Source organism: Trachypithecus francoisi, unplaced genomic scaffold, assembly GCF_009764315.1.
Source record: "Trachypithecus francoisi isolate TF-2019V2 unplaced genomic scaffold, Tfra_2.0 Lachesis_group11, whole genome shotgun sequence".
Classification (NCBI taxonomy): domain Eukaryota; kingdom Metazoa; phylum Chordata; class Mammalia; order Primates; family Cercopithecidae; genus Trachypithecus; species Trachypithecus francoisi.
In genome coordinates, this window is record NW_022681456.1 from 5948815 (window position 1) to 5968131 (window position 19317).

The following is a 19317-nucleotide window of genomic DNA, read 5'->3' on the forward strand; positions in this document are numbered from 1 at the left end:
CCATCATGGTGAAACCCCGTCTCTACTAAAAATACAAAAATTAGCTGCCCATGGTGGCAGGTGCCTATAGTCTCAGGTACTCAGGAAGCTGAGGCAGGAGAATCGTTTGAACCCAGGAGGGAGAGGTTGCAGTGAACCGATATCACACCATTGCACTCCAGCCTGGGCTACAGGGCGAGACCTCCACCTTAAAAAAGAGGGGAAAAAAAAGAGGATTATTACTCACGGCTTAATTATCTCTAATTTGGGTTTGTATGGTCTCAGTTGTGCGTTTGTGCGTGTGTATATATATATATTATACACACATATATATAATTTCCCATATTATATATATATATAATTTCAAGTTGATAATAGTTGGTTAAGAATTATTATTATTTAGGATAAAGCAGAACCCGAACCCTAGTCCATACATAAACCAAAACCTGTGTTCCATCTACCACTAAACATCCCTAATGATGCCTGTGGCCCACGAGGTTTTCAGCATAATGGGATTAAGACAAAAGCCCTAATTAAAGCAGCAGCTTTAAACGTGACTCAAATGTCAACAAAAACACCTCCCTTCCTCTATAGCTACCAGTAAATTGTGCACTGCCTGTGAGCACAGGTGGAACTTTCCCATTCACACGGTATAAAGTCAGAACCCGTTCTTCAGAAAATTAGCGGTGTTCTGTGTCTGCAACCTTGTATTTATGAATTTAGTCATTTACCTGGCCCAATAGCCAGACATTGATTACTGAGCTAGCGATGTTTGCTGAGTTCATTTTATGAAAGACCAATGGAAACGTCTTCTTGAATAAAAATAAAAAGGTACAAACTTCTCAATTTTAGTGACCAAACTTTATCAGAAATCCCATCTATATGCTGTCTTATCTGCTTCCCAGAATGCCACATTTTAACCTGCATCAACAGCTGCCAGGGAAGGTTTAGAGAAGTTCCGTGCAGTCAACGTGAGGTGTTTTCTCCTGTTCAGCTCACTGTGTGTATGTTCAGAACCAACAGCATGAGCTTCTGCCAATCCTGTCATGCTAGAAATCTTCCTCATTCACTTAAAAAAATTACAAAAGGCAACTCAACTCATGGCAGACATAAAGTCTAATCAAGAGACCTGGCTTCCAAGGTGAGGCGGGGTCAGTGAGTATTTTTCTCAGCTTCTCTATAGCCTGTAGAGAGGAAATGCATTTTTTTTTTTTCTCAACTGTCACATTGAAGAAAAGTTGAGCTATTCCACAGCTGGATTGGGACCAAATGCATGTAGATGAAGATATAGTCCTTAACTATAAATAAAGCAAGTGCTTCATGATAGGGAAAGTTGAAGCCTTCTGATATGGTTTGGGCTTGCGTCCCTGCCCCAATCTTGTGTTGAACTGTAATCCCCAGTGATGGAGGAGGGGCCTGGTGGGAGGTGACGGCATCCTGGGGGTAGATCTCCCCCTTTGCTGTCCTTTTCTCACAAGATCCAGTTGGTTAAATGTGTGTAGCACTTTCTCCCACCCTCTCTCTCTCTTCCTCCTGCTCCAGCCATGTAAGATGTGGCTGCCTCCCCTTCACCTTCCGCCATGATTGAAAGTTTCCTGAGGTTTCCCCCGCCATGCTTTCTGTACAGCCTGTGGAATAATAAGCCAACTAAGCCTCTTTCCTTTATAATTACCCAGTCTCAGGTAGTTATTTATAGCAGTGCAAAAACAGGCTAATGTATCATCTGTGTGTTATTTCTCCAATTGCAAGGAGTAGGCAAAAGCACCGCCTGCCTGTACAGGAGGGATTGTGGGGAAGAATGAGAGGAGGGAAAATGCTTTATGACCAGCAGTATTACTTGAATCTGAGATGTTTACTTGCTATCAGGAGTTTAAAGCCCTCTTCAACACTGACGGATTATCTTACCATCTCCTACCATTAAATCCCCTGCCAGCTAGAATGAAATACGAGTTCTCACAGGAAATGTGCCTTTGTTGGCTTTTAACACTCTATTATCTATCCCTGTCACTGCCCTGTCAGAAATCTCCATTGGTAAATCCGACTTCCCATTCTGATGTCACCAGGAGCTGTCTGTGTATTTCAGCCCCTCGACTGCCAGCCTCCATAGCTCTCACGAAGGGATAACGGTATTGGTTTCACCTGGTGTGTAAGTGATGGTTGTTTGTACTTATACTTGGAAACATGAGGCATTCAGGAAGAAATGGTCATAAGAGGGCATTTTCTGTTTTGTCATTTACCCGTCCCCAGGATGTTTTTATTATCGAAATGTTTCAAGATGATGCATCTCCACATCCTATGACAGAGAGTGAGAAGCGGGGCATGGAGAAGAGACTATGTTCTTAAAAAAAAAATTGCTATGGCCCATAAGAGGCACACATTATTTTTCCATATCCTACTTGCCAGAACGTAATCATGGGACTATATTTAGCTGCAAGAGAGGCAGGAAAATGCAGTGTTTATTCTGCATAGCGAGCTCAGATCGAGGATTTTGTTAGTGGAAAAGAGAGAGAATGAAGTTGTGTGTGCTGGGGTGGCAGTTGCAACTAGTGACTGTCACAGTTACAGACCACAGCATAGGTGATTCCTCAACAAATATATGCTGAATGAGATTAATAATAAGTATTATTATTATTATTAACATTAATATCTGACTCTGGTAGATAGCCTCTGATCATAAACAAATAGAAAACATTTTTCAAACCACCCGTTATGATTGCTCACATCTGCTATACATACAAAAGTGAATTTCATTGCTTAAGAAGTTACTTTGTACATACTGAGAAAGCCAGTTTCTGAAATATCTCTTTCAAATACAGCCAAAGGTTTCCAGAGATTAAAGATAGTTTTCTAGATCATAGTTAATAGAATTCAGAAAATCTAACTGTGAGCTTATATGATAGAAATTTCAAAACCATTTCCAATTGCCCTATTATTTTCATACACTATCAGCATGGGTAGCACTATGCCACTCAAGAAAGGATGGAATTTGGGGAACCAGGTGAATAACATTGAACCTCATGATTAGGCATGCTTTTATCAACAGTAAAGTTGCTAGAAAGCACAAAGCTAAACACGGGAGGCGATGCATAATGGAACAATTGGACCAAATGTGTCCTTTCTTAATGTATGTTTAGATATAAACTCTGTGTCAACTCTCCCATCTTAAAAAAGAACAGGCTGGATGTGGTGGCTCACACCTGTAATCTCAGCACTTTGGAAGGCCGAGGCAGGCGGATCACCTGAGGTCAGGAGGTCGAGACCAGCCTGACCAACATGGAGAAACCCCGTCTGTACTAATAATACCAAATTAGCTGAGCATGGTGGCACATGCCTGTAGTCCCAGCTACTCGGGAGGCTGAGGCAGGAGAATTGCTTGAATCAAGGAGGAGGAGGTTGAGGTGAACCGAGATCATGCCATTGTACTCCAGCCTGGGCAACAGGAATGAAACTTTGTCTCAAAAAAAAAAAAAAAAAAGAACAAAAATATAAAACCTATGTTTAGCCAATATTTATATTCTCCTAGAGAGTCATCCTTTTCTCCTTTGAGTATAAATGCCAGTTTTAGTTTGCGTGCCTAATTAAAATTTATTTTGATACATTTAAGAAATATCATTAAAATTTTTAAAAGATAAGTGTAAAGAGGATTTTAACATCATTAAAATGCAGAAATAAATTACTACGTAGGAATTACTTCTCTGATAAGCAGATGACTATAGTTAAAGCATAAAAATACAAAGTAGCTACTTTGCTTAATCTAATTTACTTTGTAGTTTATCAGATTAATATTTTGATAGTCTGCTTGTTGTTTAAAAGCAAAGCAAACTAATTTGTGTAACTGTTGCCTTGGGGTTGGATTGACAAGTTTTTCCTGTTAGTTATCTAGAAATGTGGCTTTCATATATGAACAACTGTGAATAACATTGATAATCTTGTTAGCATTAAAAATTGGTATAGAATAAGAAATATTTCATTAACTTCTCAAAATATGCATCACTTGAGAAGTAACAGTGATAATGTCAGTGCTATTAACTCTAGAAATGTCATCATAGTATTCTAAAGTTGAGTTAAAATTTCATAATACAGTGCTCCTGTTTATCCCGCTGATGGCCCTGACAGGCACTCTCAAGCAATCCTACCACTGTCTGAGGTAAAACGTGCTCTCAGAATCCCTCTCATTCCCTTCCCCAAAGATACCACAACAAGGAGATGAGACTATGCAGAGGAGCTCACCCTGATATGTGCTTCTGATCTCAGGCAGTCTTGCACAGGTGGCTTTCTCTGTCTTAGACAACTCAGTGTGAAAGCTATAAAATGTGGCCAGGCATAGTGCAGAGTTCACTAAGGCCTAGGAGGTCGAGGCTGCAGAGAGCCGTGACCACGCCACTGCATTCCAGCCTGGCTGACAGACCCCATCTCTAAAAGATAAAAGAAAAATTTAAAAATGTGAAATTTCCCAAATAGGAGACTCGACATGTCAAGATGAAACAGTTCCTTTAGTATAATTTATCTAAAAAATGCAATAGTAACATATTTTTATTTAAAAATACCAACAAAAATTATTTGGTGCATTTAATCCCATCATAAACCTACTGCTGCCAGCTTAGTGTCCTTTCTTTGAGTTGGGGTATAGGGGCTGACAAGGGGCAGCTGTCTGCTGCTCTGTAGCTAGTCCTCCTGGGGGAGAGGTCAGCCATGGCCAAGTAAATACATAAAAAGAATGGTACCAAAGAAGATAAACACACACACAAACACACATGCACACATGTATACCAACACATGTGCACATACATTTTTTTAAACTTGCTAACTTTCTATGAAGGTTGTAAACTTTTGGTATCTTATTACCTTCAGATACTTTCAGAAGTAAGGGTGAAGAGAACCTGGGTATCTTTCCAAGTGAAGGTTGATTTTGGAAAGTTGTGTGTAAATTTTTCAAGTGCTGGGCTTTCAGCTGGATAAAATTTTTCTTGCTGTTTTCTAATTTATATGCATGGATGAGGAAACAAAGTCTATGGGATGATAGGAGCTAAGGACACATTGGAGAGGCGTCTAGGGATTCTCATTCCAGCAACTTCTGTAGTTGATGATGGTGATCAAACAATATAAACATACAAAAAGATGAAAGAGTTTTATAACATATTGTATGAGAGATGTTCAACAGCAACCCAATGCTGTGGAAAAGAAACATAAATATGCAGTTAGAGAAATGTATTTTGAGTAGGGAGTGCAAGTGTGCTATGCTATTCATTGACTGCATCGATCATCTAGGCACCTCATTTAATTTCCATCAGTCATTCTCACCAGCCTTAATTTCCTCAGAGGAAGAGGCTGTCTTGTTCATTTTGTGTCAATCACATCTAAGATAGTGTCTAGTAGGTGGATATGCCACATTACTAAGGATGGGCTAGGTTATGCCCTTGTAACAAACAGCTCCACAATCTCAGCACCATAAAATACAAACAACATCACAAGAGATTATTTCATGTTTCTGGCATATATTCAACCTGGGACTTTTGCTATTTGGAGCGGAGGCATCCTCACTGTAGGTACCCACATTGACCAAAGGCTCAATCTCAACTTGAGGTCAAGTGTGTACAGAGTTAGGGAAGAGTAGGGTGGAGAATCAAGCCCCAGAATTGGTTTATATGAGTTAATTCTCACATTTCATTGGCCAGAGACAGTTTCATGGCCATGAGTAAATATAAAGTGTTTTCAGGCAGCCAGCATTTGCCTCCACAAATACGTATGATATCAGCAGCTGCCCTGTTCCAGGAACCATGCTGGGTTCTGGGGAGGAAAGAGTGGGACATGAGCCTTACAAAAGAGAAATTTACAGTAATTTCAGTAGTTAACAGTAATTACTGGGCAGGTACAGTGGCTCATGCCTGTAATCCCAGTGCTTTGGGAGACCAAGGAAGGAGGATCACTTGAGCCCAGGAGTTCAACACCAGTCTGGGCAATGCGGTGAAACCTCTGCTCTACAAAAAAATACAAAAATTAATGATATGGTTATCATATGGTTTGGCTGTGTCTCCACCCACATCTCATCTTGATTCCCATAATTCGCACATGTTGTAGGAGGGACCTGGTGGGAGACAATTGAATTATGGGGGTTGGTTTTTTTCCTTGTTGTTCTCATGATAGTGAATAAGTCTCATGAGATCTGATGGTTTTAAAAAGGGCAGTTCCCCTACACACTCTCTCTTACTTGCTGTAAGATGTGCCTTTGCTCCTCCTTCACCTTCCACCATGACAGTGAGGCCTCCCCTGCCATGTGGAACTGTGAGTCCATTAAACCTCTTTTTCTTTATAAGTTACCCAGTCTTGAGTATGCCTTTATTAGCAATATGAGAATGGACTAATACAATTATCCAGGTGTGGTGGATGCATCTGTAGTTCCAGTTATTCGGGAGGCTGAGGCAGGAGAATTACTTGAGCCCAGAATTTTGAGGCTGCAGTGAGCTATGTTTGCAACACTGCACTCAAGCCTGGGTGACAGAGCGAAACCCTATCTCTTGAAAAGCATAAAAAACAAAACAGTATTTCTGGAGACAAATTACAGTTACTGCAAGACATTCACCATCCCACAAATATTTGTGGGGGTCCACTCTACAAGTTAGTCATTGGGAATATAGTTGTGTACAAGGGGCAAGATCTCTCTGCTGATAAGGAGATGATCTTCTGTGCATGGGTAATGGAAAAAATAAGATGGCTTCAGAGGGTTAAAAAAAAAAAACCAGGAAGACAATAATTGGAGTACTTTACTCCAATTATTTCCATCACTTTACTCCAATTAAGAATCACTTTTTACTTCATAACTTCACTTTTAACTTCATAAAGTGAAGTTATGGTGCTGCTTGAATTGAGAGTCTTCCAAGAAGGCCTGTCTAAAGAATGGACATGTAACAGAAACCAGGAGGATGTGAAAGCCACATGTGCTAACCTAAAGGAAAACTAATTCCAGAAACAGGGAACAGGAAAGGCAAAGGCACTGCCTGGAGTGTGTGAGAAATGTGAAGAAACCCAGTTTTTGGAAGGTGAAAGAGATGAAAATGGATAGAGTAGACTGGAGAGGCTGACTATAGTTGATGGTGTTACATGCATTGAGAAACTCATGGATAGGTTTTTATGCAAGAGAGTGAGGTAATGTAGTTTAAAAAGTTACCATAAATCCTGTGTGGATAATAGATTGCCAGGACAAGAGTAGACTTGTGGTGAACTTAAGAAGCTACTGCAACAGTCCAAGCATAAGAATAGGTGAGCAAGGAGTAGGGTGGTGGAAATTAGGTAGAGAGAGGAGGGCATTTTAGTGGCTGGAATAATAAAACTTGTTCTAGCATTGGATATGAGGGTAAGGAAACTGCAAGACTGAAGGATGACACACAAACATACTAGCAAGTGGCAGAATAAAACTAAAGGAACCTTCCAGACGTGCTGTGGATACACAGAGGAAGGAGTGTGGAAGAATGCCATGCTGCAAAATTCTAAGGACTCCCAGACCTCAGGACTGTGACTGAAGTTGGAAGAATGGCCAGTAGAACGACTGATAAGCCCATCACAACACAAATGTTGCCCCCATTTTGGCCTCAGTAGGTACTAGTCAGAGAAGAGGACAAGGTAGGAAAATCCACAGAGAAAGGATAGAAAGACCTTTGCACCCTTGGCCACATTGTCTACTTCTCAGAGGTCCCCTGGCAGGCTGCCCTGTCCTCTCCTCTCCTCTTTGGGCCCCTCGGTCTTCTCGTTCTGCTTAGGATGGCAGCTTGTTTGCAGGCACAAGCTAAGAATCTGCATTAAGATTCTGGGAGAGATTGTGTGATGAGACTTTAGGAAGTAATGAAGCTCACAGGAGAGATATCAGAGCAGAAGAGTAGAACAAATTCCAAATGAACACCAACAGCCGCCACAGAGGAGACTTAAATTACTTAGGTGAGACAGGTGGAATGACAGGAGTAGTGACTGTGGTGTCAGCAGAGCAGATCCTTTGGCTGGCTGGAGCAGCTGCACACACAGCTCAGATTGGGAACATGAGCTTGGAGTTACTACATGTTTCTTCTTTTCAAGAGAAGCCTGAAATATATATATATATATATATATTTTTTTTTTTTTTTTTTTTTTGAGACGGTGTCTCACTCTGTCACCCAAGCTGGAGTGCAATGGCGCGATCTCAGCTCACTGCAACCTCCGCCTCTTGGGTTCAAGCCATTCTCCTGCCTCAGCCTCCCAAGTAGCTGGGACTACAGGCGCCTGCCACCACGCCAGGCTAATTTTTTATATTTTTAGTAGAGAGGGGGTTTCACCGTGTTAGCCAGGATGGTCTCGATCTCCTGACCTTGTGATCTGCCTGCCTCGGCCTCCCAAAGGGCTGGGATTATAGGCGTGAGCCACCATGCCCAGCCTGAAATATACATTTTTAAATGTTAAATACAGGGGTTTTAAAAATATTTCTATATTTATTTTTTAAACTTTTATTTTAGATTCAGATGGTATATATGCAGGTTTGCTACCTGGGTATATTGTGTGATGTTGAGGTCTGGGGTACAAATTTCACCACTTAGATAGTGAGCATAGTACCCAATAGTAAGTTTTTCAACCTCTTCCTGTCTCCCTCCCTCACCCCAATGTCTTTTGTTGCCATTTTTATGTCTGTATGTACCTAATGCTTAGCTCCCACTTATCATTGAGAACATGTGGTATTTGGTTTCTATTCTTGTGTTAATTTGCTTAGGATCATAGCTTCCAGCTACATCCATGTTGCCACAGGGGACATGATTTCATTCTTTTTTATGGCTGTGTAGTATTCCATGATGTATATGTACATTTTCTTTATCTAATCCACCAATGATGGGCACATAGATTGATTCCATGTCTTTGCTATTGTGAATAGTACTGTGATGAACCTACAAATGTATGTGTCTTTTTGATAAAATTATTTATATCATTTTGGATATATACCCAGTAATAGAATTGCTGGATTGAATGGTAGTTCAGTTTTTACTTCTTTGAGAAATATCCAAATTGTTTTTCACAGTGGCTGAAGTTATTTACATTCCCACCAACAGTGTATAAGCATTCCCTTTCTTTTCTCTGGAGCCTTATCAGCATCTGTTGTTTTTGACTTTTTAATAATCACCATTTTGATTGCTGTGAGATGGTATCTCATTGTGGTTTTGATTTGCATTTCTCTGATGATTAGTGATGTGGAACATTTTTTCACATTTGTTATTTACTTGTATATCTTCTTTTGAGAAGTGTCTGTTCGTGTTCTTTGCCCATTTCTAAATGGGATTATTTGGTTTTGGTTGTTGATTTTTTAAGTGCCCTCCAAATTCTGGGTATTAGACTTTTGTTGGATGTATAGTTTCAAATATCTTCTCTCAGTCTGCAAGTTCTCTGTTTGCTCCCTTGATGGTTTCTTTTGCTGTGCAGGAGATCTTTAGTTTAATTAGGTTCCAGCTGTCAATTTCTGTTTTTGTTGCTATTGCTTTTGAAGAAGTTAGTCATAAATTCTTTCCTAAGGCCAATGCCCAGAATGTTGTTTCATATGTTTTCTTCTAGGATTCTTATAGCTTCAAGACTTACATCTAAATATCTAATCCATCTTGAGTTAATTTTTGTATATGATGAAGGGTAGGGGTCCAGGTTCATTCTTCTGCATATGGCTAGCCAGCTATCCCAGAACTATTTATTGAATAGGGAATCTTTTCCCCGTTGATTATTTTTGTTGACTTTATCAAAGATCAGATGGCTGCAGGTGCACAGGTTTGTTTCTGGGCTCTCTATTCTGTTCTACTGGTCTATGTGTCTATTTTTGTTTGAGTACCATGCTGTTTTGATTACTGTAGCCTTATAGTATGGTCAGGTAATGTGATACCTCCAGTTTTATTCTTTTCTCTTAGAATTGCTTTGACTCTTCAGGCTCTTGTTTGGTTCCGTATGGACTTTAGAATACTTTTTTTAGTTCTGTGAAAAATGATGTTGGTAGTTTGGTATTAATAGCATTGAATCTGTACATTGCTTTAAGCAGTATGGGAAATTTAAGGATACTAATTCTTCCCATCCCTGAGCATAGAGGTTTTTCCATTCATTTGTGTCATCTGTAATTTCTTTTAGCAGTGTTTGTAGTCCTCCCTGTAAAGATTTTTTGCCTTCTTGGTTAGATGTGTTCCTTGGGTTTCTTTTTTTTTTTTTTGGTGGCTATTGTAAATGAAATTGTGTTGTTGATTTGGCTCTCAGCTTGAGCATTATTGGTGTGTAGAAATGCTACCAGCTTTTGTACATTGATTTTTGTATCCTAAAACTTTGCTGAAGTTGTTTATCAGATCCAGGAGGCTTTCGGCAGGATCTCTAGAGTTTCTAAGTGTAGAGTCATATTGTCCACCAAAAGAGATAGTTTTACTTCTTCTTTTCCTCTTTGGATCCATTTTGTTTCTTTTTCTTTCCTTGTTGCTTTGGCTAGCACTTCCAGTACTATGTTGAATTGGAATGGTGAGTGTCAGCATCCTTATCTTGTTCCAGTTCTAAAGGAGAATGCTTCCAGTTTTTGTCCATTCAGTATAGTGTTGGTTGTGGGTTTGTCATAGATGGCTTTTAATATTTTGAGGTGAATTTTTTCAATGCCTAGTTTCTCAAGAGTTTTTATTAGGAGAGGATATTGGGTTATATCAAAAGCTTTTTCTGAATCTATTGAGATGATCATATGGTTCTTGTTTTTAACTCTGTTTATGTGATGAATCACATTTATTAATTTGCATATATTGAATCAACCTTGCCTCCCAGGAATGGAGCTTACTTGATCATGGTGAATTAACTTTTTGATGTGCTGTTGGATTCAGTTTGCAAGTATTTTATTGAGGATTTTTGCATCTGGACTCATCAGGGATATTGACCTGAAGTTTTTTTTTTTTTTTTTTTTCTCACTATGTCTTTACTACATCTTGGTATCAAGATGATGCTGACTTCACAGAAAGTTCGGGAGGAGTCCCTCCTCCTTTTTTCTGGAATAATTTCAGAAGATTGGTAGCAGCTCTTTTTTTGTATGTCCAGTGGAATTTGGCTGTGAATCCATCTACTGTGGGGCTTTCTTTTGGTTGGTAGGGCTTTTTAAAAAAATTTCTGCTTCAATATTGAAACTCAATATTGGTCTGTTCAGGGTTTCAATTTTTCCTGATTCAGTCTTGGGAGTTTGCATGTTTCCAGGAATTTACCCATTTCCTCTAGATTTTCTATTTTGTGTGCATACAGATGTTCGTAATAGTCTCTGAGGCTCTTCTGTATTTCTATGGGATTGGTTGTAATTTCACCTTTTTCATTTCTGACTGTGCTTACTTGGATCTTCTCTCCATTTTTCTTTGTCAATTTAGTTAGTGGTCTATCAATATTGTTTATCCTTTTAAATAATCAAATGTTGGCTTCCTTGTAAGGATTTTGGGGTCTCCATTTGATTCAGTTCAACTGATTTTAGTTATTTTGTATTGGCTAAGAACTGGTGAGATTAGTGCTCTTTATGGAGTAGAAAACTTCTACACCTAGAAACTAATTTTCCGGGGTCACTGTTTTCCCTTCTGCAAAAGGAAATTGGTCCACCTCATTTTGGCACACACACTATTGATATCTGAGAATCCACAGAGTAGTCTGTTTTCTGCAGAAAATGTCATTGTCACCAGGGGATTCTATGGCCTGGCCAATTTGCAATCACTGTCCCGCTATAGGTATTAACTGTAGCCCTTTCATTTTCAAAGGCCTCCCAGTTTGAATGATAAATTATGTGGTCATCTTAATTTTAAAGTTCTTTCAGAGTCCACTTTTCTCAATGGATTTAACCTATCACTTGATTAACAGGCTATTCAGACACAGGTAGTCTAATGAATAAGGCTGGGGGGCTGCCCTTGACTCATGGCCCAGGCTTTGAGCTTGAGCAGGGTTGGGTGTGCAAAAGGAAGAGGCATGAGGACCAGAATGCCTGAAAGCCCTGGACAGTGGAAGTTTGCTTCTGCAGTGCTCAGAGGGGCTGAACTGCAGGCTTCAGGCTGGACAGGCCACTGGGCTTTAGGTCCAGGAGAGCTATACAATACAAGGGCCAAAACTCACCAAGAGGGGAATGTTTTTAAAAAGAGAACAAAGATCCAGCTTTTCCTTAAAACCTAGCCTGATCTTCTATTCTGTCAGCAAAGTCATTAGTAGTTTCAGGTATCCAGTGTGTGGTTTCTCCTAAGTGCTTAGCCAAGAGTACCTTAGCTGAGCTGGAGACAGGGGGAAGAGGGGAAGGAGGGAAGGAGGGAAGGTGAGGGGAGAGAGAGAGAGAACACACGTGCATGCCCATGGAAGTGCAGGCATGCAAGTGCCCTGAGCTCTTTCCATTACTGAGGGGTAAGAGCAGCCAATCAAAGCCACAAACCAGAAATGGAAGCATTAAGCCTTTAATCACTTACTGCCAGGGTATAAGCAAAACTCTAAAACCTAAGAAAATGCCTACTCCCTCTGTGTCATTTTCCCCCATGGAACTCCAGAGTAGAGTGCGGGAAGGCTACATATCCCTGTTGAGGGAGTCCCCCAGGAAAGGCTCCCGAAGTGTTATGGACCCTGGGGCCTGGGGTGGAGGAGGAGCTTAGAATAGGAATGGGAAACTGCCGGGCACTGAGTCGGAACAGAAGCATCTCAGCATTTCCCTATCTCTCTGACCCTCATAAGGAGGACCAGGCGGAGGCCTCTGAAGGAGACCTGGGACCAGTGCCTGAGATCAAGACCTAAACATGGAATCACGCAGGCTGGGAATGGAACCGTGAAAAGGCGTGGCGAACCAGGGAGGTTTGAGGACTTGAATGCAGCTCCCCTCAGAGTCTGCAGTGCACTAGCTGTGTCCTAAAGCTGGTTTGAGGAGAGCAGCTTCCCCCACCCCAGTGAGGCCTAGCAGGGAAAGGTTTTATAATTGTCTTGTAATTGTCTGTGGTCAAGCCTTAACCTACTGTTCCAAGTTGTTGTTGTAAGGCAAGGAATCACAACACCCCTGTTAAAACTCTCAAATGGTAATGTGGTTGTCTACAGCAGCAAGTCTCAACCTGAGGCCATTTGCTCCCCAGGGAACATTTGGCAATACTTGGCAACATTTTTTATTGTCCAAGCTTAGGGGAAAGCATGACTGTCATCTAGTTAGTAGGGATCAGGGATGCTGTATGCTACAATGCACAGCACAGCTTCCTGCTATAAAGAATTATCCAACCCCAAATAGCAATAGTGCCAAGGTTGAGAAACCCCACCTGTAATGTATGGCCTTATTGAAATGATAAGCAGGCATCTCCAGGTGGAAGGAATTGACATATTACCTACTTCAGAATCCTGAATACAGAGATGGAGGCACAAGGAGTGGGGTGACCTGCCTAATGCCCTGTAGACACTTGGTGGTAAGCAGGGTTCAGACTGAAAGACAGGAACAGGGAAGTCTTGCAGGCAGTAGTTGAGACTCTACTCCAACAATAGAAGAACAGTGTGGCTAGCCACAGCTGAGAGGAAGCACGCTTGGAGACCTAGATTCATGCTGGGGTCAGTGCTACCTCCGCAGATATGCTGGCTTAGGCAGTCAGCTGGGTGAAATCTGAGAAAGGAGTGATGACAGTGTTGGGGTGCTGTAGATATTTTTTCATGCTTCTTCCTTGAAAATATAAGCTGCACAAAGATGTCCCACCCGCATGAGGGCAGGGGAGGTGTCCACTCCTGCTGTCCTCAGAAGTATAGACAAAGCAACTCATTCTGTTCTCATCTTGCCATCACTTTTGCTAACACTAACAGGTTCTTCAGTATCTCGGAAAGAGGAGGAGATGTGATAAAGTTACTAGGCAATAGGAGATCACATCACATCCTCTTTTCTAATTGTTCAGTGCGAACTATGGATCTAAGTTTCCATTAACTTTTTGCATTAGCTACTAGCTGCCACCATCTTGCACTGTTTAGAAATTTTGAAATTTCATTTTGGTTTTCAAAAAAAAAAAAGAATTTTGATTATAATGATAGCTCAGGGCCTGGCAGGAAAAAATTGCACAACTCCACAATGTGAAATCATAATCGGTCCTTACTCATAATTTTCCACAAGTGATCTATTTAGATATACATTTAAAAAAAGGAAGTACATTGATTATTTTGCTCATTTGGTTTCTGGTAGATAGTGCTTACATTTTTGATTAAAACTTTCCATGATGAGGGCAGAGAAGGAAATGGACATAGAAGAAAAAAAAAAACAAAAAACAAGCAGGATAAATACTTGTACATTAGCAGTTTTGTTTAAAAGCTGTCCGTAAGGATTAAAAAAAATAAAAGCAGCAGGGGAAAACGTAACAAATATAAATTGCAGCCACCTGCTTGCCTATTTCCAAAGGAAATGATTTTGTGAAGTGTAAATCAATTTCTTTGAATAAGCATTGTTGCAGTCTTTGCTGCTCAAGCTTCAACTAGCTTCTCTTACCACTAACCTTGTCCAGCCATGTTCTGTGTGAACAGCAGGAGGTCACCTGCAAGTGGTCAGCTTTCAGGGTCAAAATGTGTGCAACTGAGACCATTTAAAGTAACAACACCATTGTCCAGATTTAGAGAAACCTGGAGAATCCATTGTGCTAATGGATTATTGATTTCAATCCAGGGGCACATTTATAAGTCATTGTTTTGGCCTGTGACTAATTACAGAATGGTGTGTAATGCTGAATTCGAGAGGAACAGAGCTACCGTGAGCCCTAAGCTTTAAAGTTGTATCTACAGGGTTGTGGTTGAGCTCATATCAAAGGCATCAGTCTGTAAAATACACATTTATCACATCAACTCAGGAGTAGGACCAATCAGCAGGAAAGCAGAGAAACCGCATCTGATTATTTTGTATTTTTGATATATTTTGGAAATGCTATTTGTAAAGAACATTATTTCCCTGGATGGTAGAAATTTCATCACTTTCCATTTTTAATCTCATCTGTATTTTCTATTTTTTTATTTAAAAATATCTATGTATTAAAATATTTTCAAATAAATAAAAATGTTTTGCAAAAGAATAGTGCTCACTAATTTGCAGAGGAGAAGTTAAAGTTCCGCCAGCAAGTAACATAATTGCTCACATATCAAACCTCTGGCTTATTGGAACGGAAGCTGATGGAAAAGCCTGCTCTTCACTGCTGTAATTAGTTTGTGTCCATTTCTATCCATCCTTATTGGCTCATGCCTCACATGACATCATATTTTTTATTCTCCTCAAAGTTGCAAATGCATGAATCATTGCTGAGCAGCTTCACATATGCAGCAGAAAAGTCTGAATGACTTTGATTATTATTTCCTGATGTCTCTCATCAGAGATTCAGCTATTAATGTAACCAAAATAAGCTCATCTAGGCTTGATTGCACATGAGCAAATTCCACATCATGTCTGAGTCATCCATGATAAATGAATGCAGTTTTTGCAAAGTTAGGACCACTACAATACATGGGTTTTGCATATCATTGTTAAGGATATATTTGACTTAATTGTGAAATTTTTAATGTGGCTGCACTTCAGTGAACCACTCCGATCTATTTAAATGACTATGAGAAATGATTTGTCACTAAATGATTGATTTATTCTAGAAAACTCAACTGAGATGGTAGTAAAATTACATTTGCTTTTGCTTTTTATGTTTTCAATGTAAAAGAAAATTTCCTCCTTCTATCTAAAAGTGCCTTCCAGGTTCTTGATTTGCTCAGCGCATCTTGAAAGAATTATATTTGTCCACACTTTGAAATTAAAGTTTATTAAAAAACATTCTTATCATTTGACTCCTAAAAATCTCCCTTTGGCAGCTAATAGAGCAATGTGGCATTATGGTAATCAAGTTTAATACAAATAGCTGATTTTTAGGTTAGATGTGACCAGCAGGTGCATCTCTGGGAAATCTCAAGTTTAGATTAAGAAAGTAGCTAATTTTCAGCTGTATTGCTTTTCTTCTGAAGGGAAAAAGGATAACCACAGTAATTTTAAAAACAATTCAGTGGTGCTCATTAATAGAACCTTTTCATAGTCAAAACTCCCAAACAAGCACTGTCTTCATTATCGCCCACCCAGCAGGAAACGAATCTGTGCCCAAAGCTGTTATCCTCCTTTGGCCACACTCACTGTCTCCAAGTTTCCCAAACCTGATATTATTGGGCCAGTCGTGTTCCCAACCCAGAGGATCTAACAAGACTGGTCTGATTGTTACTGCAGTGCTATTCCTGGTGACTGTGGGACCACATCTGACTTATTTCTGGACAATGGGACGTAAGTCAGAACTGGTGAGCTCTGGAGGAAAATCCTTCACTTATTATTTTTTTTAATGCACAGGTTATCTTTTTCTCCTGTCTCACATTCTGTACTGCTTTGTATGCTGTGTGTGATGATGTGATGCCTGGAGCTGCGGCAACCCCTTTGGGACTGTGAGGCATTGAGCATTAGAGAGGAAATGACAAGTTGAACACGCTAGAGTGAAACAGTGGAAGGAGCCCGCATTTCTAATAACATCTTTTAGTTATTACTAAGCCAACCATGAGGTAGCCACTACTGGACATTTCATTAAGTGAAGAACAAATGTCTTTTTATTTTAAATCACTCTGACTTAGGTTTTCTGTTGTTTATCGTCAAACACAGCAAAGAAGATATACCTTCTCTGTGATAGATGATATTCTACCAATTGCATTTCTCTTTCATCTGAATCCCCAGACAAACGGGTGGCTGCTCCAGGAACTCATGAACCCAACTTGACCTGATGCTTACCCTTCACCTCTCATTTTCTTCTTCCCCCAAATAAAGCAGCCCTGCTGTGGAAACTATGAGTCCATGGAACACAGTGTGACAACTACTGATCTATAATAAAATAAAACAGGAGCATTGTGGTAAACTCTTCATACTGATGATTGCAGCCTGGGGCCTTAAGAGGCTTCACATTTGAATAAAATCGATCCCATAAAACTATTTTTACTATAATGACATTGTCGTCCAGGCATGAAAAGTATCAGAGCAGAAGTTCAAGCTGTATCTGGTTCTCTCAATGTTACCAGCAATGTTTAATAGGATAGTGTGGCATTTTAAAATTCCACACTATTAATAGTTTGTGGTTAGTTTAGCACACATAGTGTTAAATTACGTTAAAAGGTAGGTGACCCAAATTAATAAGCTAGTTCCCTTATTATCTCATTTAATCTTTATAAGAAAACTATATTTTTAGGTATTTTAGTTGCCATTTAATGCTAATACAAAGAACAGAGATAGGTAACCTTCAAAAGAAGGCATATATTCAATGGTTTTCGTGGTCTTATAAAACCCTGTTGGCTATCTAGTCCAGATAACCCTTTCCTTAAAATAACTTATAAAAATGTATTTTATCTTTTTCTTTCATATATATATACATATATGCATGAATGTATGAACGGTGTATATATACATAAGTATAATTAGAAAATGCATATGCTTGCATATTTTATGTGATATATGTATAATTAGAAAAAAGGGCACATTTTTCATTATTCTTTTATAATATTTAGCAACATATTCTAGAGTATAGATGCATCTCCTTAGATGTTGCATAAAACCAGGGATTGTTTACATGTTTTTATTTGTTTCTAAAGCTTTTTAATGTAATCCACTAAAGAGTAATATTAAAGTAAAATATACTCACATGTGTTCTGGTGCTAATTAATTAACTAATGAAACCTTTTTTTTATATATATATATAATGGGCACAAGGGGGCACAGTGTGGAATAAGGAAGCTGGTCCCTGCCTCTCTGTGTGCACAGGCTAGGGAAGAGAGATAGTCCCATAACCATATGGAAAACTGCATCACCTACAAATCTATGCAGAAGAGGAACATGAAATGGTGGAATCTGCACAATCCAGGACGTTGGGATGGCTTCTGAGGACCTCACCTTTGACTTGGAGCCTATGCAGAAGAGGAACATGAAATGGTGGAATCTGCACAATCCAGGATGTTGGGATGGCTTCTGAGGACCTCACGTTTGACTTGGAGCCTGAAGGATAAGGAAGCGCGAACCAGGTGAAAGCAGGAGACCAGGGTGCAGAGCAGAGGGAGCAGCCTACGCCAACGTCCTGGGTAAGGAGAGAGCATAGTGAGTACGAAAGACGAGGGGAAGGCCAGCAATGCACAAGGGTGAGTGTGAATGGGAACTTGGGGACCTTAACCAGAGAGAAAAGTGGGAATTGGGCTGTATGGATTTTTGTCAGCTATATCAAAGAGCTTTGTCTTTTTCATAAGTCAGTAGGAAGCCATGAAACCATTGCCTGTTTTGTTCAATGTTGGCTTTTGAAAAAAAATCTCTCTAGAATTCGCCTGTACATTTTCTGAACTTAATTTACCAAACCTTTGCTAAAGCTGCCAAATACAAGGATCTGGGTAGTTATGGGAGAGCGAGGTTTAGATCCTGTTTTCAAGAGCTTCCAGAACGCCCTCAGCGACAGATTCATAGACCAGTGACAATGAGGCGACAGGACAGTTGAACACACATTGCCATAGATGCCTTTTCAAATGATCAATAAATTAGAAAAGGCCACTGATCAAGGAAAGTAAAATCTAGACATAAATCTGAACATTGTCTTGATGGATAGCAACTAGAATTTATAACATGCATTGGGACAGGATTATAGGAATTGTCCATTAAGTGACTTCATCATTTCATCATTATAACAATCCTAGAAGGATGAAACAGTGTTGATATCCATTTCATAGCTGTCAGGAAGGAGGGCCCAGAGAAGAATAATGATCTGTCTAGATTCACTAAGCCTGTAACAGGCAGAACGAGAATTCACTCAAACCCAGGCCACTGCTGCCCCACACTGTCCACCCATGCCCCGTGGAGATGGTCAAGTGAAACCCCATGATATAATTGGAGTATAGAAGCTGTCATGCAAAAAACAAAACAAAACAAAAACTGTTGAAGTCCTAAATCCCATACCCCAGAATGTGACTTTGTTTAGAAATAGTCCTTTCACATATAATTGGTTCTGATGTAGTCACACTAGAGTAAGAGGAGCCCCTAATCCAATATGCCTGGTGTCCTTCATAAGAAGACAGTCGTGGGAAGACCCAGGAGAAGGTCTGGTGAAGATGAAAGTGGAGATTGGAGTGACGCATCTCCAAACCAAGGAATGTCAAGGGTCTCCAGCACTCACCAGAGGCTAGAACAGACCTAGAGAAGGTTCCCAGCACAGCATCAGCAGGAACTAACACTGTTGACACCCTGATTTCAGACTTTTGGCCTCAAGAGCTGTGAGAAAATGAAGATCTGTTCTTTTAAACCACTTTATTTGTGGCATGTTGTTAAGGCAGCCCTTGGAGTCTAAT